Here is a 24,386-nt window from a genome sequence, read left to right as displayed (position 1 = left end):
CAAAATAAATAAATAAAATTTAAAAAAAATTAAAACCATCACCACAACACTGTCAGGTAGATGCCACCTTGTCAGTAGGTGGGTGAGATGGGTTCTGTGCATTCTGACAGCAGCCAAGTCTCTGCCCTTTTGCTGTCCTGAGTGATGGGAGCACCTACACCAATAGCGTTCCTACCATATGGAGGTGGCTTGCTGTGGCCCTTTGGAGTAGAATCTAAACAGCACATGTACTCAAAATCTCCAATCTGGCCCTCATCAGAGTTATAGGGAATTTTTAATAGCAAGAAGCCAACACCACCAAGAATGGCTTTCTTTCTGGTACATGCCAAGTTGTTAGCAGATTCAATGACAGGTGAATGTTACACCTTTCTGAAAGAGATGGAAAGCACAGGAAATGCTGCAGACACTGATTTCATCAGCAAAAAAATAAAATAAAAATAAAAGTAAAGCCCTCCAAAGAAAACAGGGGTAATGAAGAGTTGTCTCAAGAAGATAACCGTGTTTTGTTTTCTCAGGGGTGAGGGAATAACCCCACCCTTGAGTTAGTAGAAATATCCAGGTTCCTCATTTATTCCTCTTTCCTACCTTGAAGGGCTCACAAGGTGTAGAGGATTTATTAGACCAGCATAAACCCCACAGTAGAAAACAAACATGGACAAAAGGAAAAAAGCAACAGTTTTCCACGGACACCCTGCTACTTCTCAGCCCTCCAGGTTACAGTTATGATGGGGGGGGGGGGCAGGGGTGAAGCCAAAGGCTACTGATGAAAACACAACATCAGGGATGGGAGAATCCATTTGCTGGTTTATGCCTCTGAAGAGTTCCCACTGCCCACAATGGGGTACAGCAGCTGCACTTTTCAGATGGAACCGGCATCAAACACACACGGGGCAAACGACCTGTTCACAGATTCCAAAATGTTCCGTGTTAAAAAAAAAAAATTCAAACTTCAAGACATATTTATAAGAAATGAACAAACACTTTAATATTTCATTCATGGTGAAAGTTGTCTGGATTTTAGAAGCTTGGAAGTCCTTTTTAAAATTTTTTTTTTGCATGAAAAAAATAATTTCAAGTCCTTCTGCTTTAAATAGCTCTATGGATTCTTTCAGTTTCTGTGACTTCCATTTTAAGTATTTTTGTGACAACATGGGAAGGAGGATTACTAAATAGCTCTGTCAGTCCATTTGCCAACTATGAAGAAGCAAAACCTCACATCTATTTGAACTATTATAGAGTAAATTAGAATTTGGAAGGTGCTGTGCTCTCCTGAAGTGATTCCTTAGTAACATGGTAACACCCATCAGCGTTCTGTTCAATTAAGTCATTTTTTGCTGAGAAGACAGAGTTAACAACCCAGATTTTCTTAACAAGGTTTACAGATTAGGTGAGAATTACAACAGTTTTACTCCCAAGTGTAAAATGCAAACACTTACTTGAAACTTGTTTTTCTGACAGAGAATGTGGGGTTCTACATTATTTTAGATTAAAAGACCACTTAGCCCTTAGACCCAAAATGTGGCCTCAAAATACAACCCAGGACTTGAATGAGACATTCCTTGCTCCTTCTTCACACAATAAAATGTCCTTCATGCCACCTTGAAATAACTGACGTGACCAGGGGAAAGGGTCACTGACACAGCGCTCATCAACAGGACAAAGGGTTCATTCATCACTACCTGTACATTTTGTTAGGAGGCATGCGGGCTTCAGGAAAGGTGCTGAAATTTCCTTTCTGCATGAGGTAAATTGAACAGCTGCTAAATTTGATGAGCTGAACTGAACTTAAGTGCCATCCGAAAAATGTGAAATAAACGACTGAGTATTTGCTGTGAAGTGAAGAATAACCTGCTCTCTCACACATGCATACCCCTTTTTTTACTTTACAAGTTATTGGGTAATGTGGCTAAAAACATCATGGAAAAGGAAATCCAAATGTGTAAACAACTCAAACTTGGTGTCCAAGGGCAGCACAAACAAAAGCGAAAAACAGAAGATGAATGCTGAGACATAATTCTCAATTTTTATTAGCCAAATTCAATACCATTGGTTTTAATTCAACAGCAATTTAATATTGGCAGTGTCTTTCCACTGAAGTCAGATTAAGGTCTTATTAACTTTACTCAGTACTAAAAACAAACCTGAGAGAGCTGGGGACAGACTGTATTTAGAGGAATTTTTTTAAATATTTATTTTTGAGAGAGAGAGAGAGAGAGAGCGAGCACGAGCATGAGCAGGGGAGGGGCAGAGAGCAAGGAAGACACAGAATCTGAAACAGGTTCCAGGCTGTGAGCTGTCAGCACAGAGCCTGATGCAGGGCTCGAACTCAGGAACCATGAGATCATGACCTGAGCCAAAGTCAGATGCTTAACAGACTGAGCCACCCAGGTGCCCCCTGGGGTGCGCCCAGGAATTTTTTAAGTGATGGTTTCTAGTAACCTCTCTGCCATTCCTTACCCAATCATCCTCCATAATCCTGGCCAATCGGAGTTAAGTGAGAGTTTCTTACTAACTCCACATGAGAAGTAAGGAGGTAGGATGGCTTTGTCATAGGCAGGTAGCCAGACTGAGCCAATCTCATAGCTGTGTTTCTAAGTGGGTACAGAAGAAAATGCAAACTTAATAGAGTAAAATAAAATGATCTAAAAATGGTATGTAAGGCCTTCTTGCCAAGAAATGGGCTGGCATCCTGTTTCATACCCCACCTATAACACTACCACTCTGCCTTTTGGGTAGGAGGGAGGAAGAGGATTCTGATGCATTTAAGGCTCAACCCCTTGGATTTGAGTAAGTGACTTATTACCCCAAAGGTAACTGGATAGGAAGGGGATTGGGAATTAACTCTTACCATGTGCCTAGGAGATGCATAACAGGCCGTCTTTTTTTGATAGACTTATTATTTTACAGCTTAAGTAAGCTTCAAAGACATTAGCACATTGTAAATGGCAAAGTTAATATTTCAACACAAGTAGTATTATAAAGTCCTTGTTACTGCCACCATGCCAAAGTCCTTTGAAGACATTCTGAAGAGGAGTACAGTTACAAGAGACAAATCCATGTTACCTAACAGGAAATGGAGGCAGGGAATCTAGAAGCAGTCACAAGGGATGGCTGAAGATCAGTCTTTCCATTGCTTATTTTAAAGCTTTTCCTTATGGCTAAGTTCAGACACCATTAGAAATTCTTAGCCATAAGATTTTAATAAATGCATATATAGTGTTTATTTATGTAAGTGTGAATGACAAATTCAAGGGATTTTTATGCGTCTCTTATAAATGAGAAGAACAAAATGTTAGACCTAATCTTTCATAAAACAGAGATTAAAATTAATCAGACACAGGAGCGCCTGGGTGATTCAGTCAGTTTGAGCATGCGACTCTTGATTTCAGCTCAGGTTATAATCTCATGGTTTGTGGGTTCAACTCCCAGCATGAGGCTCTGCACTGACAGTGTGAAGCCTGCTTGGGGTTCTCTCTCTCCCTCTCTCTGCCTCTCCCCAGCCTGTGTGCACTCTCTCTCAAAAATAAATAAACTTCAAAAAAATCAGATACAGAGGAGGTCTGAGCGATAGAAGAGATTGTAAATACAACTGTAATATAAACTCTGCCTACCTCAGGCCTTGAATGGTACAGATATTCAATAAAAGTTTCATTGTGTTTCATTATCCAATTCAACATACTCCTGTCACAGGGGAAGAAGCAAGGACCCAGATATGGAAGAGCGTTTGGAGGTCACATTGCTAGTCAAGGACAAAGCAAGGGCTGGGACTCAGATCCTTCAGTTCTTAAACCTTAAATGCTTTCTGGAAGCTCTAAGTCATTCTGTCCCCTTGTCCTACCATCCATGTACACACTTCTTCACCTGGGGAGGGTCTTCCAATATTTACTACAGAATACAGTATACCATAATCCAAAAGGGAAAAAAGTCACAACTCTCATAATGCTTAGGATTTTTTTAAAGCATTACCCCACCTCTTCTGCCTTTAAATTATTTGCCCACTCTTACGACAGACAGATACACAACCTTTTTAAGTAGATGAAGTTTAAGAAGAGACAACAAAAAGTGTAATACAGCTTTTAGATTCTGTGGCCTGTAGGCAGAGCACATATTTCCTACTGAGTGGTCAGAACACCATGAGAGTGAGCTTAGGCCAATGTAAGAGCTCCAAAGCAAGAAATTCTGTAGAGAAGAAAAGGTTCAGGGGTTACTTCTTCTTAGCTTCAAGCCTTGCTCTTCCATGTGCTAGAATGTCAAGTTTGGGCAAGTTTCATAACTTATATGGTCATCTTCCCTCAATGAGAAAATGGTTATAACCCACCAGCTTCACAAAGTTAAGATGAAGACCAAATGGTATAAAGGTAAATGAAAGGTTTGAGCATATACACACTCTAATGCACCAGCGATCCTAATGTCTTGTTATGGTGCCTTGAGGATACACATTCTGCTCTTTCACTCTATCCTTCCAAAACAAAAACAAAAAACAAACGAAAAAAGGATAATTCTCTTCCAACTCAGTCAAAACTCAAAAAAAATTCAGTTTTAAAAAAGCGAAACAATTTACCTCATTATCATAACGATAACGTTCAGCATTAGCTACATGCCTACAATGCACTTAGCATTGCTCTAAGATAATTTCTTCTATCCTTTAGTCTCCTAAACCCTATAATAAAGTTGTTGATACCATTTTAGTCATGAGCAAATCAACACAGAAAAAAAATTAAATACTTTGCCCAAGATCACACACCAGTCAGGATGTGAACCCAATAAAAATGCTTCCAGAGCCAAATTCTTCACTATAACATGTACAGCCTCCATACACAAACACTAGAAGTAAGAATGGAAAGGTTTCCCTGCCACTTTCTAGGAAAAATACTTCCTTCTTAAGAGAAAAAAATACTGAATTTAAAATAGATCATCTAACTTATTTTTGGTTTTTCTCACAAGCTTAATCTTTTTGAGGATAAGTTATTAACCAAACTGTTTTGGATGCCGCAAGTGAGCTTTTGTTTCTTAAGAAGTGGTTCCAATCAAAGCAAACCTAAGGGCAAGCTCACAGAATGACCCTTCGACATCACTATCACATACAAGAGATGACAGATAAAGATAAAATCTAAGACTATCCACTTCCGTGTGTGAGCTGGCAGTGTCTTTCCAAAATGACTGAATGGACAGCCCCCAGGCTTGGTCAATGGATATCCAGTCACGTGTGTGAAATGCCTCTCTTCACCTAGCCCTGCTTATCCAGCCAAACTAAGGAATTACAAACCAAAAGCTTGGGGCATACTTCTCATATGCAGGCCAATAACATAAAACAAGCGGCTATGACTCATTTAATTATGTGTTTCACCAATCGTCATACTATTAATGGTGGACACCAGCATCTGGTCAACACATATAGTTGCTTTCATCCAGTTGAGATGCCTTTTTCCCTTATTGTCAGTCAAAATCATTCCTAACAGACTCAGATGTTATTCCTTTCCCCCTGATCATCACCACAGGAGACAACTGGATTGTATATCCAATACCTGTTCTTTTAGAACCAATCCTAGCACAGATGGTTTTCTTAGAGGCTTCCCAGTTAACACATACTACCCTAACTCCCTGCCCTGGCTTGATCCAGACGAAGAAATCTGACCCAAGCTCAACCAGTCCTCTTCTTAAGACTTCTGAGTATTAAAACAACAGAGATCAGTCTCTCTCCAATTATTAAAGCTACAAAATTATAAAATTTAGGAGTTACTGGCAGCCATGTTTTCCATCACACAAAAAATGATAGTTTGGGAGCACCAGGATGGCTTAGTAAGTTGAGCATCCGACCTCGGCTCAGGTCGTGATCTCACCGTTTATGTGTTCGAGCCCCGGGTCGGGCTCTATGCTAACAGCTCAGAGCCTGGAGCCTGCTTCAGATTCTGTGTCTCCCTGTCTTTCTCTCTGCTCCTCGCCCACTCACGCTGTCTCTCTCTCAAAAATAAATAAACATTAAAAAAAAAAAAAAAAAAAAAAAGAAAACAGGGGATGCCTGGGTGGCTCAGTCAGTTAAGTGTCCAACTTTGGCTCAGGTCATTATCTCACAGTTCGTAGGTTCAAGGCCTGTGTCAGGCTCTGTGCTTACAGCTCAGAGCCCGGAGCCTCCTTTGGATTCTCTATGTCCCTCGCTCTCTGCCCCTCCCCCGCTCATGCTCTGTCTCTCTGTCTCTCAAAAATAAATAAACATTAAAAATTTTTTTTAATTAAAAAGAAAAGAAAATGACAGTTTGCAGTGAGACAAAAAGTAGCAGGTGTGTATTTCCATTTTTTACAGTATGACAGACTAGATATCCTGAATGAGATCCTCAATTAAAACACAAAAAACACTGGATGAAGTATTAAAACACAAGTGTGAAACATGTACTGAAGTAGTTAGCTAGTAGGGAATCCAGAGAGGCAATAATTAAGTGAAAACAAGACCGCCAGTAGTTATGTCAGTCCTAAAGCCAGCATTCACCCTGTGATTTTGTTGGATAAAGCTTTGAGCCTACTCAAGGTCTTCTAGGAAACGCTCGCATAAAGCTTGAATCCCTAAGGAGTTACACCTTCAACACAGTGGTGAATGAAAACCAACCAACCTTGAAAGATGGGAGGGTAGGGTAACCTATCTTGAATTTGGCACTAGCTACAGAAGAAAAAAACTCTAATAATTCATAACCACAAGTGGGCCCCCATACTGGTTTGTCACCCACATTCAATGCTATGTGGGAAATCCTTAAACTTTAAGCAGAAAACAAAATTCCACAAAACTTCCAGCAGAAAATTTGATTTCAAGTTCCTGAGTTGTAGCACCTCAGACAATTGACAAAAAGAAATGACTTTTCACTGGAGGAATACAGCTTTAACACAGGCCTCAAAGAATTCCCAGATGACATTCCAAGAAACACAAGCTGATAATCAAAATTACAAAACACGCAGGGAAATAAGACACCATTTTTAGAACAAGTCACTATAGAAAATAGAGTAACATCTGCAGAGATTTTACCTACTGGCATTTTTAGAGATTATTTTTAAACTATAGTTTTTATGTAACAGGAAACAAAATAGAGACTTCAAAATATGGAAGCATGAGAATGAACAAACATTTTTAGAACACACAAATAGAACTTTTAAAAATGAAAAATATAACTGAAATTAAACTCTCAAAGAAGAAATTAAAACAGAATAAAGAATGAAAGATTAGAAGAAATCACCCAGAGTGCAGCATAAAGAGCAAAGATGGAAAAGATAATGAGGTTAAGGAACACAGAGCCTACCACAAGTTCCAGAAGGTAACCGACCAGGGAAAGGAGTATTCCAATAAAGCCTCAAAATTTTCCATGACTGTTAGCCAAAAAAGCAACCTCAAGTTTAGGAATCTAACAAATATTAAAATACATGACAACAAATCACTACCTGGACTCCCACCATTAAAACTGAAGAAAATCAAAGGCCAACAGAAGGTCCTAAAGTCAACCACAGAGATCAAGAATCAGTCTCTGTCAACTAATTTTTTTTTAATGCTTATTTTTGACAGACAGAGAGAGAGAAAGAGCATGAAGTGGGAGGGGCAGAGAGAGAATCCCAAGCAGGCTCCATGCTGTCAGCTCAGAGCCAGACACAGGGCTTGACCTTATGAACCATGAGATCATGACCTGAGCTGAAATCAAGAGTTGGCCGCTTAACCAGCTGAGCCACCCAGGTGCCCCTGTCAATAATTTCTTTTAACAGCAAAAATGAAACTCTTAAAAAAACAAAAAAAACAAACAAACAAAAAACCGAGATGTTGAGAGAAAGTACCTATCCACCTAAATTCTATACCAAGCAAAACTATCACTTGAGAATAAAAGTGATATTTTCACACAAACAAGTGAGTATTTTCAAATAAAGAGAATTTACCACTAACAGACATTCTAAGTTATCTAAGATGTTCTTCAGGCAGAAAGATAACTATCCCAGATAAAAAGTCTGGTAAATGTAACTAATATATAAGTCAATTTCAGAAATGACAATGTAGGGGCTACTGGGTGGCTCAGTCAGTTAACTGTCCAACTCATGATTTTGGCTCTCGTCATGATCTCACTGCTTTGAGATCGAGACCCACATCAGGCTCAGAGCTAACAGCACAGAGCCTGCATGGGATTCCCTCTCTCCCTCTTTCTCTGCCCCATGCCCATTCATGCTCACTCACTCGCAAAATGCATAAATTTAAAAAAACTATACAAAAAAATGGCAATGTAAAACAAAATCATATCTAATATGCAAGTTTAAAGAAAATACTAACATTACAAACAGCATATACTAACAGAGAGTGAAAAGGCCTTACAATGTTCTAGGGTCCTCATAGTGTAGCAGAAAAAGAATGATAGTTATTAATATTAGGCTTAATTAAACATACACATTAAACTATCAGAGTAAGTACTATAATGAGCATATAAAGTATAACCCTCCAGCTAGGAAAAGGAAAAAAGTGGAATGGAGAACAACAAAAGGCTTCCATGAAACATAAGGAAGGCAAAAAAGGGAAAAAATAGAAAAAAATTTTGAGGTAAAAAAGAAAAACACAAACTAAGACTGTAAATCCAATGCCATCAGTAATTACAACAAATGTATATGAACTGGAGATTCTAATTAACAAAAATGGTCAGAATAGTTTTAAAAATCTGTTTGTGAGAGATCTCTAACACATAATGACAATTCAAAAGTTAATGTAAAGAAAAAACTACACCAAATAAATACTAACAAACAAACCAATTCAGGTGTGCATATGCTAGTAAACAGAAGAGACTCCAAGGCATAAAACAGAAAAAAATGTTCCCTACATAATTACAGAATGTTTAGTTCACCAGTAAGTTAACAATTTTACAGGTGTTAGTTATTTTAGTGACCTAACTTCGGTAAGCTAAAAACAAAAAACAAACAAAAAACTCACCAACTAGAAGGCAAGATTGCAAATCCACTTTCATGGCGGGAAATTTTTAAGTGTTTTAAAATTTTTTACATACAGTAAAGTTCACTTTTTTCTTTGGTATACAGTTCTATGAGTTTTAACACATACATATACTATATAATCACCATCATAATGAGGACGTAGAATAGTTTCATAACCCCCAAAAATTAACAGTGGGAAATTTTAACAAATGTCTTTAAACAATTGATAGATCAAACAAAAAACCAAATGGATTCATATAGAAGATTTACTACACCCCAGAAATGGAAAATTCATATTCTCTGAAACACAGTGGAACATGTATAAAAATTGGTCACATGCTAAACCCATAAAGCAAGCCTCTCCAGCCATAAAAAACTGATCTGATACAGTTATTGTCTGACCAACATAGAACTTGTAAAACATTTTTTTAAATAAGAACTAGAATGTACACTTACACTCCATGTAAGTGGAAATATAAAACACTTCTAAATAACGCATACATATAAGAAATGATGGCAAATATAATATTCAGAACTCAATAGAGTAAAAAATACCTATCAATATATGTAGGACGCAACCAGAGTGCATGGACACAACCATGTTTAAAAGCAACTTAAAGCTTTAGATGTTTACATTACAATTTGAGAAGGGCTCAAGACTCAAAGTTGATTTTCCAGCTTAAGAGAGTAGTAAAGCAAGAGCAAAATAAACCCAAAGAAGATAGGAGCAAGAAAATAATAATGGGCAGTAATTAAGGAACTTCAAAACCAACTTACAATGAAATCAATACAGCCAAATTTTGCTATCTGAAGACTAGTAAGACAGCAAAACATGTGTCAATACTTACGCAGAAAAAAAGAACACAGAAATGAACAATATTGGGAATATTATCATAGTAATGTTGCCATTGATGCTGTAACACATTACCAAAAACTTGGTGGCTTAAAGCAACACAAATCGTTTCTCTTAATGTCGTGACATCTGAAATCAAAGTGTCACCAGGGCTGTATTTTTTCTGGAGTCTTCGGAGGGAAAATCCATTTCCTTGCCTTTTCCAACTTCCTGCACTGCTCGGCACAGAGCCACATCACTCCAACCTGCTGCTTCCATCCCCATGTGTCCCACTACTAACTCTAATCCTCCTGCTTCCCTCCTTTAAGGACCCTTGTGATTACATCAGCCACACCTGGAAATCCAGGAAAATCCTCCCAAGATCCTTAATTTAATCACATCTGTGAAGCCCCTTTTACCAATTAAGGTAATGTACACAGGTTGTAGGGATTACAAAGTGGACATGCGGGTGAAAAGGGGGCATTCTTAAGCCTACCACAGGGACCAAACCAGACACGTAAGGAATTAACAACATAATAGGAGGATATTACAGATTAGAAAACTTAAATAACATTGGGTAAATTTCTAGACACGTACAACTTACAAAACTGAGCCAAGGATAAGTAACACTTTAAAGAAACTGTATCAGTAGTTAATCTTGCCATAATGAAAACGTAAGGCCAGCGGGCACCTTGGTGGCTGAGTCATTTGGGCCTCCTGACTTCAGCTCAGGCCATGATTTCACCGTTCGTGGGTTCAAGCCCCATGTTGGGCTCTGTGCTGACAGCTCAGAGCCTGGAGCCTAAATGGGATTCTGTGTCTCCCTCTCTCTCTGCCCTCCCCTGCTCTCTCTCTCTTTAGAATAAACATTAAAAAAAATTTTTAATAAAAAAAAAGAAAAAGAAAAAGAAAACATATGGCCAAGACTGCTTTACTTACCAAGCACTATAGGAACAGGTAATTCCAACACTACAGAAACTCTCCCAGAGAACAGAAAAATAGCAAACACTTGACAACTAGTTTAAAGAGGGTAGCATAACCCTGACACCCAAACTAGATGAGAACAGGACAAGAACAAATTAGAAGATGTGCAGAGAGGAAATGACCACAGACAGACACAGGCTGCTGAAGAGACTCAGTGCCCAAAATGGGTCTATCCTAGGCCCTTGCTGCATCCCTGCCCTTCATACAATTCAGTTGTTCAGTCAGGACTGTTTTAGCCAGTAAAAGTCCCCTTTTTGTTAAAGCTAGTTCAAGCTGGCTATCACCTGGAATACAGTCCTGACTAGTTCACTCTGTCACCAACCAGCCTGCCACATCCAAACTCTTTAATGATATTTGCTAAGTATCATCAACTCAATTATCCATACTAATGCAAGGGCCTGAGGACAAATGGGTAGTGAAAGCCAGGTCAACCAGAAGTACTTTAAAATGCATGCTGTTGCTTTTCCAGCAAGCTCTCTAACTGCATTTTTTTCCCCTAAGCTATTATTAAGATGAATTCAAATTATTTGGGCACAGTGAACTGACGGAATAGACAAAAACAATGAATATCAGGGCAATAAAAACATGTGTAGGATTCAACATTTTCCAAGGATAATCCTCAAAGTAGTTCTCAGTCATCTCTCCTCATAGGACTGCTAATTCCTTAAGGGCAGGGACCATTTGTATTTGTTCAGGTAGATGACCTTATAAATAGTCAAGAAGCTTGCACAATCCAATGACCTCTGGGACTGTGTTTCTAAGAGTCTTGCCAAGGACATATTTTCCATCGTAATAGTTAAGATGCCAGTACAGAAACACGCAAAATGGTGAAAAAAGTCAAGTGGAGAAACTCTGTATTCCCTTAAGTAATGCCCCACACTTCAAATTCTCTTAACTAATTAATTCCTTTAAGGTAAAAGAAAAAAAAATCATGAAATAAAAATGAAATTGAGAGAGAACATTTATCAAGATGTAATTGACAAGGAGAAAGATGAAAGTTCCAGAAGAGCCTTAGCAATGTTCTCAATCAATAAAACACCTGGCAAACAAATTAACTCCATTGTACCTTCACAGCATCCACAGCAGGTGATGAAAAATTAGACAAGAAGGTCAACTAGAGACTTGAATACAAGTCCTGAAACCACAAAACCTGAAACCTACTTCACTCAATAACTAGTACCACAACTTTCTGAGTAAGCACAATATTGGTAATATTTTCAGCCATGACCAAAATGATGAGCTATTACAGGGATTCTTAATAGGTGGGTGACAAGGGAGGTCAAATTTTACATAATCTAAATGCAGATCATTGCTTGGGGCTAAGTTAGGGCTCAACAATTTGATGGACTGTAGGGCTGCAGGAAGAATACAATTATACTCAGAACTCGGGATAAGGGGCCAATAGGGAGGCACTGTTTCCTTATCCACACATTAAGTGTTCAAAGGAACAAGAATCTAGACTCTCCATGCTCAAAAAGATCCAGATTTCAGACAGGAAATAACTTTCGAAATGCCTCTCCTTCTCAACAAGCACAAACTACAAGATCACCCACAAGTATCCTTGTTAGGGTCCCAGCCAACATCACTTTCCCCTCTTGCCTTGTTAGTCTGTACCCTGTAGGGGACAACTGGAAATAATGTTGAATGTTGTTTTGCTGTCTCAACAAGCATTATATATTCATCCCCAAGAGATCTGAAAATAAAGTCAAAGCTAACATTAAAAAAAAAGAAGAAAGAAAAAAAAAGTTCTTCTAGCTAATAAGAGAGCAGTAAAGCACGATTATGGGTTTCCTCCCTCCCCCTGCCCAGATCAAGGGACTGCATTCCCTCGGGCTTTTATATTCTTGTATAATATTTAATTAAATACTCTGTTCCTACTGGTTTATGTACTAGAGAACACTAATTTTAGAAAACCGATTAGCTAGTTCTTTCTAACTGTATGTTATTGTAGCTAAGGTCAAATTTTTCACTGAAACTATGGCAACAAAACTCCAGTATTCTGTGTCGACAAAACTGAGGCAAAGTTCTCCAGAGACAGGCCTCCACTAGATGGCTAGACCTAGGCTGGATTATTCTATTTCTTACTTCTACCTGAAATGCTATGTTCCTGGGAATGGTTGGGGGGAGGGGGGAGGACCTCAGTCACAGAAATTTGCTAGCATAAGTCCAAGTGAGCTTATATAGAAGTGTCATCACTGATAACATTTTTAGACACATGTAATTTTAGCAGCACAAAACATCAAGACATTTCAGAAGCACCCAAATTGGAACTCAAATGTACCCGGAAAAATACCAGATGAAAAAAGGAACTTTTAAAATTTAAAAAAAGAGGAATAATTGCCCAATTTATTTTCTCAATTATTACAACTGCTCAAATTGGAGTTTTTCCTGCACTGATCTCCAGCTATTGCTTTGTAAAGGAAAAAAACACTGACTCTTTGAAGGGACAAATTCTTCTCCCCACACCTATGGCCACTTTCTACTTATTTCCCCAAACCAGTGCCCACGGACACAAGCACAGTTTTTGCCTTCTATAGGAGTCATGCTGGCCTCTCGCCTTAGAGGTTCCCCTGCCTTGGCTGACAGGACCAAGGAAGCAGCCAGTGGTTCATCCCTTCTCCTCAGAATTAAACTGTCCTCAAAGACAGGGAGAATGTCACTCTGCAGGCTAACTGGCAAGAACCCCTCCAAACTTACAACACATGGGGGTGGGGGTAGAGGACTTTCAGGAAAACAGCAGATTGGCAATATCTTCCTCCTGTCTGTCAAGAGTGGCTGGAATGCCTGCTGCTTGGGTTAAGATAAACACAACTTCCTCTCCCAGCTAGCCTTGTAATTTTATACATAAGGCAGGATTACCATCTGGAGCAAATGCGCCATCAGTAACCGAAGCTCTGGTCAAGGCTTGTGCAAGTAGGAAAAAAAGGCCTCATGGCTTCCCTTCAAAAGGTCACAAGCTCTAGAGCTCCCTCTTGATTATGAGGCAAAGTCAATAAAAATCTAAGAAATTCAGAAAGGTCAAAGTGTGGTTGTAGATACCTTTGTATAATCCACATACTCAAATTTTAAAACAAACATATCATGGTTAAACAAGGCAAGGGCTAGGTGTGATCTTCATAAAAAATGTCCTGAGAGCTGCTAATTGCAGATTTAGTCATGACAGCTACTTGACAACCACTTCCAGAGTGCTTAGGTTGGGCTCAGCATGTTGCTAACTGTGCTATATGCACACACCACACCAGCCTAAAATAATTCAATCAGTTCCATACTATTATTAATCATAGTAACCAGCTGGAGAAGTAAGGTTTAGAGAGATTAAGTCATTGCCCATGGTCACTCAGCTAATTAAGAGGTAGAGTAGGAACTTGACCCCACCTCTGACTCCAGAGCCAGCCCTCCTAACCACTACCTTCCATGGCCTCCCCACCATACCTCACAGTCATTAAAATCAGATTCTGCAGGAGTGTAACTCAGAAAGATTTTTGGTTTTTGTATTCATTCACCTTTTCCAATATTCAATAATTTCATCTTTCCACTACTTTGCAATGTTATCTGCTGGTTGGACTGAACACATTGGATCCCTGAGAGTTCCTCACTTGGAGAGTGTATCTGTCCTCTCCCCAGCTGTTTGCTGACCTAACGCCCCCAACCACAAGGCTTCCACAGGAAGCAAAACAGAAAAAACAGCTGGGTCCTTTGGTGGGAAAACAGACACTTATGGTCAAATGGGATCATCTACCTAACCTCTGTCCCCAAAATGAAATTCCCTCTTCAAAATCCCTGACAAATGGTTAGTCCCCTTTGAATGAGAGGAAACTCAATCATTTGAAGCAGGCCTCTTCCTTGAGCAATTGTTTGGCACTTATAATCAGAAGCAAGTTCCTTAAATCCGAAACTCTGACTCTGGTCATTTTTATCTGCTGGCCCTAATTCTCTATTATTGTTCTGAGCTCAGGACATCCGTCTTCCATATGACAGCCCTAAATTAAGGGAAGATTGACAACTGGTCCTTAGAGCCTTGCAAGAGAATGGCAGCCACTCAGAAATGGTACAATCTCAGGCCTCACCCCAGACCTACACAATCAGAATCTGCATTTTTAACAAGATCCCCTGGTGGATTCTATACACATTCAAGTTTCAGAAGCAGTGCCTTAGAGGGCTCTTTTCATTTATTCTACAAATATCTAAGAGCCTACTATAGGCCAGGACCTGTGCAAAACCTTAGGGGAGACAGGCCTCATTTCTAACCTCAGTTAAGATAGAGTTGGGTAGGAGTGAAGTCATAAACCAGCAATAACAGCAAAGAGTTTTATAGCATGTAATAGAGGCCAGCTGCTCCTTTAAGTACTTAACATGGACTGGCTCCTTTGATCCTCCCCAATACACTAGGAGACACATAAAATCATAGCCCCATTTTCAAGATGAGGAAACAGAGGTACTGAGAGGGTACGTAATGGGTCCAAGGGGACATGATCAGCAAAACGCAGAGGTGAGAGTCAAACCCAAGAAGTCTGCCTTCAGAGTCTTTGAAAAGGAGGAGCAGCTTAAGTGCACACAAGAAGCCAGTGAAGATACTTCAGAGGGAATGTATGAGGTCTAAAGGATGGGTGGGCATTAGGGGGACTGGGGAACCCAAGAGGAAGGACACAGATGGGGAGATCATTTCAGCGAGAAGAAAAAGGGCATGCAAAGGCCCAGAGGGTAGAGCAAGCACAGTGACTGCCAGGAAGAAATAAATCAGTTTGGCGGGAGCACAGGACGTGGCGTGGGACTGCAGATGAGGCTGAGAGGTAAGCAGAGTGACTCATGCAGGGCCCTGTGAACCCTGGAAGTACGTTGTATATCCTAAGCACAACTAGGGAACAACCCAGGGCTCCACGCAGCCAATGACACCATCAGATTTGCACAGATTCCTCTGGCTGCAGGCAACACTGCATCAGAGTAGGGGGCCCCCACATTCAAAACAGGCAAAGAGGGAAACGCAGCAACAAGCAAGGAGGTCATTGTAGGAGCTTAGGTGAGAAATTCTTAAGCTGGTCTAAAATGTCTTAAGTTTCCTCCACTACTCATTGGGCAACATGAATGCAATCATTTTGCGACCCTTCCTCCTAGTTACTCCTCCTTGAGCTTTATTCCCACTGAGCAATATGCCTCTTAAATGTGGAACCCAGGACTTGATAAGAGGCCCCAAATGTTTCCTGAGCAGCACAGATCTATTCACTGGAGTGGTTCAGTGGAGACTTTCTAGCCCTCCAGACGTGGGTTCAAATCCTGAGTCTAGCTTGATTACAGATCCTTTCTGGGCTTGGGGTGCCCAACTGTAAAATGGGGATAAATACCACCTACCACACCACAGGGGTGTTTCAACAGTCAAGAAGAAAAGTAGGCCATGAGCCTACCAAGAGGCCAGGCACAAAAGAGGAAGATCTTTAACCACATCTTTTTCTTGATCATGAATTTAGTGAAGGCAAGGAATCTCAAAACCATAGGCATCAGAGAGAGAAAAGAGATCAAACACTGGGGGTCAAAGAGGAAGTACGCTCAGAAGGTAAGGCCAGTCCACTACTCCAGAAGACAAGTCAACTATAAAAAAAAATCTTTTCAGAAGACCAGACTCAGGTAATGTGGAGAGAGGTGATAAAACAGTATAAGGCATCCCTGTAAAAAAAAAAAAAAATCACTTGTTGACCTAAAATGTCACTAGCAGAAACACTGGTAGCAATGGGAAAAGTGAAAACCTTTTCAGGAAAAAACATGAATTCTTTCCCAACAAGCTTTGAACTAAGGACCGACATTACACCAGGCACTGGGCCAGAAGTGCAGGGTAAGATGTGGTCCCTCCAGGTGCTCCAAAATCTAGCTATGGAAACAAAAATAGAAAACAGCTGTGATAAATATTATCCAGGTTGTTAAGCAGGCAGGTAGCTAGTACCTCTAGTATGTAGACACTTGTTCCTGTCAGCTCATCTCAGAAGGACTTATTTTGGGGTAATAGAGGAGGAACCTGAGCAAGAAACCAGCAATTTAGTGAAGGAATATTTGAAGACTGGTCCCCTTCTAAATTTTTTTTCCTTACATTTTATTTATTTTTGAGAGAGAGAGAGAGCGCGCGCGCGAGAGAGCGGACACCTTGGGGGGGGGGGAGGGGCAGAGAGAGGGAGACACAGAATCCGAAGCAGGCTCCAGGTTCTGAGCTGTCAGCACAGAGCCCGATGTGGGGCCCGAACCCAGGAACTGTGAGATCATGACCTAAGCCCAAGTCGGACACTTAACTGACTGAGCCACCCAGGTGCCCCAAAGACTGGTTCCCTTCTAAGAGCAGTTTACGGTAGGTATTAGGGGGGGTTTCTGATATCAGATTGTCTGGGTTCAAAGCCTGGGTATGCGAACTTCTACCTAGCTAATCCTGGACCAGACATTCAACACATTGTCCTTCAGCTCCCTCACCTGTAGAAGGTTACCTATAGCTGCCTTATGGGGTTATTACGAGGGTCAAACAGATTAATGCATATAAAGGTAGGTATATAAATTAAACAGGTTGAGCTACTTAATGTACATATGCACTATACAAGCTATTCACTCTTATTTACAGAAAAGACAATACCATTAAATATAGAAGGTAATGGGGAAAAAAATGCTTCTTAAATCTATGGCCCAAACACAGCAGCCTAAAAGATAGTGTGTGTGGAAACCCAGACTGTGTCCCAATACCAATTTTGATACAGAATTTTTCTTTGACCCCAGGAGTTTTCCTAAATCTAATTTCCATATCTGTCAAAAAAAAGAAAGAAAAAAGAAAGAAAGAAAGAAAGAAAAATGAGTTATCTTAAGCTCAAGTGATTCACCACATATCTTCATCAATGCTCTGAAGACAGGATAATAAAAGCCTTTCCCTTAAGAAAAAGTCTTTCATCAACCACTATGTTGTACTTTCAGGAAAACCATGTAACAGCGTGACAATATGACCCCATTACACTTGCTTGCTGTCCCAATCAATTTTGCCCTCAATGGAGGAAGCCACAACAGCAATATTGAGACTGAATTACATGACAAGGTCAACATTCCCATTGCAATGCAAGTGTTTTCTGCATTGGAGCTGAAAGCTGTTCTCCATTAGTAAATCAATTATTACGTGTAAACGAATATAAAAACAGGGGTCTGAGGTCTAATTTCCATGCGTCACTCAGATAGTCACAAAGGAAGCAATCCAGGGCATCAGAGTAAGCACAAGCTCTCTTGTGCCCATGTGCAGGATGCCCCAGAGCCTTCAGACAAGCAGCTCAAAGCTTTGAGCAAGTAGGCAGAAATCCAGTGAGGGACACATGCAGCAGTGTGTGGGACTCCAGCATAATCAAGCAGCAGGCATCATCCCAGTGAATGTGTGACACACTGTGAGCATTCTATGTTGCCTGGGGAATGGATTTAAATTACAGTGTTGTTCCCTTTGAATGGAGTCTGTTGGTGCAAGATTGAGATAAGCTGGTAAATCTGAAATGAAGATTATAAAAAACCTACTAATCTTTTTATTAAATTTGAATTGATTTTGTGAACACAAAAGCGACTTTCCTACAAAGCAGCTGCACGCAGGCGCATGCACACCCAAAACCTTCAAAATGCCTCAAAGCATATATACCTGACAAGCACCTCAAGTAGACGGGTTTTTCTGCCTTATTTTACAAGACAGGCAGAAACTAAGTCCTTTACCCCCACTGTGAGAGGCCCATCCTGGATTAGAATCAAAAGAACAAACAAATTTTAAGTTAGGCCTTCCCCTTTGCATGTGGGTATTTAAAACTAAGATATGGGTTCATTCCTTCAATGCTTTTCCAAAAGAAAAAAAAAAAATGTTGCCTAGCAACAATTAAGGCAACGTGCAGCAAAGGAGGGTGGTTTGAAAGAAAGCTAAGCCAGTGAGTTTGTTATGGTCACCCTAGTCCAGAGACCTTTGTGACCCAAGACCGGGCTGTGTCCCCATCTGGCCTTAGAGTAAGGCCTGGCTGTTTCCATCCTTTTGTCGTATCTTATCAAAGGATATCTGCAATCCCAAAGAAATAAAAACCTACTTCTGGACAGCACCAGACTCCTGAACATCAATGCTCTCTTGTGAAATGTTAACTGGCTTGTTTCTGGCACCAATCACAAAGTTCCAAGCTGAAAGAGATCTTGGAAGTCACTTCGCCTACATTCCACTTAACAGATAGGAAAACTGAGGCCTGCAGAGAGGGAATGACTGCCTCAAGTTACCATAGCAGTTGGCAGCAGATACTGGTCTGGAAACTGGCTCTGAGATAAGATGATGCTCTTTACTTCAGTCTTAGTTTTCCCACAAGGGCTAAGAACCACTGCCTACCTCCACCTAAACACAGGCAAACAATGATCAGGTAAGCGGGTCACTGCTACTTAAATACTTATAACCCGACCATGAAAAATGCCATTCTTATCTGAAGCCCCTTTCAAAACCACTGGGGGGTGGCGTGTGATATGAAACCACTTTCTCTCCATCAAGACATCCTAAGTCCACAACTCCCCTAACAGGTGGGCTGGCACAGTGCAAGCACACTGGGACTGTGGAAAACAACAGTAAATGTGACAAGGCCACAAGCCTGACCTTCAAATTCATGGCCAAGCTTTAGGTCCAAGACTGGCTTGTCATAGCCAAGCAACATAGACTTCTTCCCAGTATGATCCGGAGACTGTGATTCCAGGCTTTCACTGCTAAGCAGGACACTTGCTGAGCAATCTAGAGCTGTCAGTCAACTTGGAGATGCCCAGGAATCAGGTTATACCCGCTCAGACCAGACCTTCGCTCTCAATACAGACAGAACTCACATCAAGCTGTAGGTAATATTTTGCATATCCCACATATGCATATATACAATATACCTGAAGATAACTTGTCCTGGATGTAGTTAAAAACACATTAAGTCAAGGGGCACCTGGGTGATTCAGTTGGTTAAGCGTCAAACTTCGGCTCAGGTCATGATCTCACGGTTTGTCAGTTCAAGCCCCTCATCGGGCTCTGTGCTGACAGCTCAGAGCCTGGAGCCTGCTTCAGATTCTGTGTCTCCCTCTCTCTCTGCCCCTCCCCTGCTTGCATTTTGTCTGTCTGTCTCTCTCTCTCTCGAAAATAAATAAACATTAAAAAAAAAAAAAAAAAAGATTGGCCTCTTGAACTGAATGGAGAAGATCAAGTTTTGAGGGTAAGAACTTTACCATTGCCCCATTCTGAAAAAGCAGATTACACAATAAATAGCGTGTTCAATACTAATGCCTATCTTATTTCCGGAAAACCCCAGACCTTGTTGCTCCTCCAACACCCCTGGAGGTTACATTTAAAACAGCAAAGATTGTAGGATCAAAATAAGAATGGTAGTTAATTTCCTTCTTTTCTTTAGAGAAGATGCTGTTATATTTAGTAGGGGGAAGGGGTGGGTGGGGGTGGAAGAGGAAAACATCATCTCAAGAAAGGAATTCTCTAACCACAAAGTTTCTATTGCCGGTTTCAATCTAATGTTTGTCTTCCTTCTTTCAAGATCACAGGCAAAGCCAACACAAACCAGCAAGAAAAGAGATTCTGTCTTACTTGCCATGGACACTTCCACTTTAAAATGGTACTATATTAACTAAAGGGCTAAAGTAACTGAATTATTCTACTTCTCAGCTCTTCTCATCACCTAGAGGACAGGGGATATTGTCCAAAATTCTTTTGGATAATCAAAGAAGCTTGTGAAATTTTCGTGAAACAGATGTGCACCCAATCCTTTCTTCCTACTGATGAAGTTCCGGGCAGGAGATATATTCAAGGGAATCACCACAAAAGCAATATACTTGGTAATGTACTTTTACCTATCAGGAAGAAGCAAGTGTATCAAGATTTTAATTCTTTTCCATCTACTATGAAAAATAACAGCTATCAGTCACTGAGCAGGTCTTAGGTATCAACCAAGTACTCTGATTGGTTCTTTACCCTTATTATCATCGATCCTATTACCTTTAAAGGGAAGGAATTCTCTTCCCCCATATTATAGGTGAGGAAACAAGCTTAGAAAAATTAATCTATCAAGGTCACTTAGCTTGCATACAGGAACCCTGGGACTCAAACCTAAGCCATTGGGGCCCTGTGCAAACCCCTACTCACAAAAGCATTTAAACACAAAAAGACAAACAATAATTATTTTCATATCATTAAAGGATTCATATATAGGATGCCCTTCTGCCAACATTTATGAGCACTAACCTCTGTAAGAAGTACCAGGAATGAAAAGATAGGAGTAAATAAAGCTTACTCTGTCCTTAACTCAAGGGCAGGCTCTGTCGCTGCTAAATTTGAAACACACACTTAATCTTCACGGTAACCGTTTGAGGTACCGACTCATATAATCTCCCATTTTACAGATGAGAAAACCAAGCTTCACAGAAAACCAAGCTTAAACATTTTGTCCAGGGTCACACAGCTAAGAAATTAGAATGTGGATGTGAACCCAGAAAGCCTGATCCTAGGGCCTATGCTATTAATCACTAGAGTGGCAGACTTTAAGAGGAGCCCACAAAATTAAAAACCCCAAGTCAGAAGCCACAGGGAGCATTACATAAATAGGCCTTTGGTTTCCATTTACTTAAGAACAGGTTATGATGGTTCTCAATATAGGAAATAACTTGGCAAGGAAACAATGGAAGCAACAACAAATCCGAATGACTAAATGTAGCTCTGCTGATTGCTCAGATAAAGACTCCATCATCCCATCCGGCTGCTTGCCAGCATCTCACTTTTCCATATGTGTTTGTTCAACTCCACGGTGTAATGGCACGGCAAGGAAATGGACTAGAAATGCCTCCAAATTGCCCAAATGCCCTATGCACGATTTCTAAACATCAAAATGGCTTCAACTTCAAAAAGCACTTGTATTTGGAAAGGCAATAATCCCTTCCAAAAGAGAAATCTGTTTCTTCATTTTAGGGGAAAAAAAAAAATCTTTTTTCAAAGAATGCTACACCAGAATTGAAGGGCTGCTTTGGAAAGTGTTTAAATCCTCGCCCAGATTCCAAGGTGGAGGAGATCTTCCTGGCACTCTGCCTGGGCCCCTCACCTTCATGCAGGGGCCCTCCAGTGCAGCAAGAGGAATTCAGGCAGTCCTGACCCACATTTGAAAAGCCTGCAGCAAAGCTTGTTTTGAACCGGATTTTCCCACAAGTGCAAAGCACCTCACAACCTAGAAACCTTTATTTTTAATTTATGAGGAAAAGGAGTCAACTTATCAAGTTGCTGTCATGTGACTACCTGTAGAACCAGGCCAGGCCATAAACAAAGTTCGGTTCTTTCCAAGAGGCCTCTATCAGATTGTCATTTTTATCTCCAAGCAGCCCCTTCAAATCGGCCACCAGATACACATCTAAGCACAAGCACTTTTACCCTAGTGCCAGGAAAACAAATATGTCTTCTGACTTCCTGTGGGTATGGTCCTATTTAACATTCTAAACCTATATTCAAATAGCCACTGGTTAAATTTGTACAGGGCATTAACATCTTTCTCAAGGTTCCTTTCCCAGCTATCACGGCCTGCGTGCAGAGTGGGATAGAGCTAACACTAGCAATGAGCTCCCTGCATTTGGCTCCAACTGCAAAGCCACACTTCAACCAGCTCACCCTTAAGTAATAAAGCCAGTGGTTTATAGCCTAGGCTACATTAGCAGTGGTTCTTGACCTTGGCTACACAGGAGAATCACCCAGGAAGCTTTTAAAATAATAATAATAATAATAATAATAATAATAATGCCAAATTAAATGAGAATCCCTGAGTGTGGGACTCAAACATTATTACTTTTCAAAGTCCCACAACTGACTGTGCAGCCAAAGTTGAGAACTACAACTCCTACTCCATCCATCCCCAGGTATGTGACCCCAGACAAGATACTTAACGTCAACCATAGAGGGCTTCAGTCCTCTCACAGGGCGGACAGACCAATCCAGGAGCTAAAAATTTAGCAGAGCCCTTAGCACAGCACTTGGCACTGAGTCCACTGAGCTTGACCCTGTTAAAAGATAAACTGAGGCATATTTTATTATTCAGTGTAGAGAATTATTCCTATAAGTAACTGGCTTATGACTATTAGATCATATCTTTCATTTTTGCTACATTCAGGATTCTGTTCTGAAAAAGTCATGGATGAAGGGTTGAAAATAAAAGGCCACTGAGGCCAGAGCTGCCTCAGGATCCTGTCACAGGGGCATATACCAACAATTTTTTTTCAATAGTCTTCCCTCCTGCCCCCCAACCTCCCAGGTGAAAACATTCTCCTGATAGTCTCATGCCAACTGGAGGCAGCTCAACACTAAATATCTCTAAATCCTTCTCTCCATCTGAACGTCTGCCTTCTATTTTATTCTAAGTCCTTTAGCTTTTATCCAAACAGTTGCTATATCACTACAGTTTCTACATCTACCAACAATAAGAACTCATAACTCAAATGATGCAACCTGAAAATGGCAAGGTCTGAGCCCTTTGGGATCAAGGCCAAGAGTCAAATAGTGACCCAATGGGTTCTCAACCCCAGGTCAGTATTTTTTTAATGTTTATTTATTTTTGAGAGAGACAGACAGACAGACCAACAGAGCACAAGCAGGAGAGGAGGAGAGAGAGAGAGGGACACACAGAATCCAAGCAGGCTCCAAGCTGAGCTGTCAGCACAGAGTCTGATGTGGGGCTAGAACTCAAAAGCCTTCGGATCATGACCTGTACTGAAGTTAGACACTCAAGCGACTGACCCATCCAGGAGCCCCAACCCCAGTTCATCATTTAAAAAAAAAAAAAAAAAAACACTTGTGGGGGCACCTGGATGGTTCATTCGGTTAAGCACCTGACTCTTGATCTCAGCTCATCATCTCACAGTTCATGAGTTCGAGCCCTGCATCAGACTCTGCACTGACAGTGGAGCCTACTTGGTAGTCAGTCTCTCTATCTCTGTCTCTTCCCCTCCCCCGCTCGTGCTCGCTCTCTCTCTCTCTCTCTCAGACACACACACACACACACACACACACACACACACTCACACACACACACGCTCTCATGCGTGCACGCGTGTGCTCTCTCTCTCAAAATAAATGTAAAGAAATCACTTGGGAAGGTTAAAAAAATGCCCGTGCCCAGGCCACAACCTTCCAAGATTCATTTGATTGGTCTGGAGCAGGGCCCTAAGTATCCGTTTAATTGTATATCTCTCCCAGATATTTCTATGCAGCTAGAGTTGAGAACTACAAACCACAAAAACAAGAAAGAAAAACAAAATGTTTATCATCTTAACATACCAATTATATTTTAAACACCTTCTGGAATAAAAGTAAACTACCTTAGGAGGAAAATAACAAATGTAAGAGGCTTAAAAAGCCAGGGGGTACCTGGGTGGCTCAATCAGTTAAGTGTCTAATTTAGGCTCAGGTCATGATCTCGTGGTTTATGACTTCAAGTCCCACATTGGGTTCTATGCTGACAGCTCAGAGCCTGGAGCCTACTTCGGATTCTTTGTCTCAGTCTCTCTCTGCCCTTCCCCTGCTCGCACTCTCTCTCTCAAAAATAAACATTCAAAAACAGAAAGAAAAGAAAAGAAAAGAAAAGAAAAGAAAAGAAAAGAAAAGAAA

General features: G+C 40.6%; 1 protein-coding gene across 3 annotated transcripts in view; it reads right to left on the bottom strand.

The window, feature by feature from the left end:
- The window catches only part of ITPR1 (inositol 1,4,5-trisphosphate receptor type 1), a 331,898-nt gene that overhangs the window by 279,316 nt on the left and 28,196 nt on the right, over positions 1-24,386 (bottom strand). The gene's annotated exons all lie outside the window — the stretch shown is intronic.

Source organism: Panthera uncia, chromosome A2 (assembly GCF_023721935.1).
Source record: "Panthera uncia isolate 11264 chromosome A2, Puncia_PCG_1.0, whole genome shotgun sequence".
Lineage (NCBI taxonomy): Eukaryota > Metazoa > Chordata > Mammalia > Carnivora > Felidae > Panthera > Panthera uncia.
This window is presented reverse-complemented; position numbering and strand designations above follow the sequence as displayed.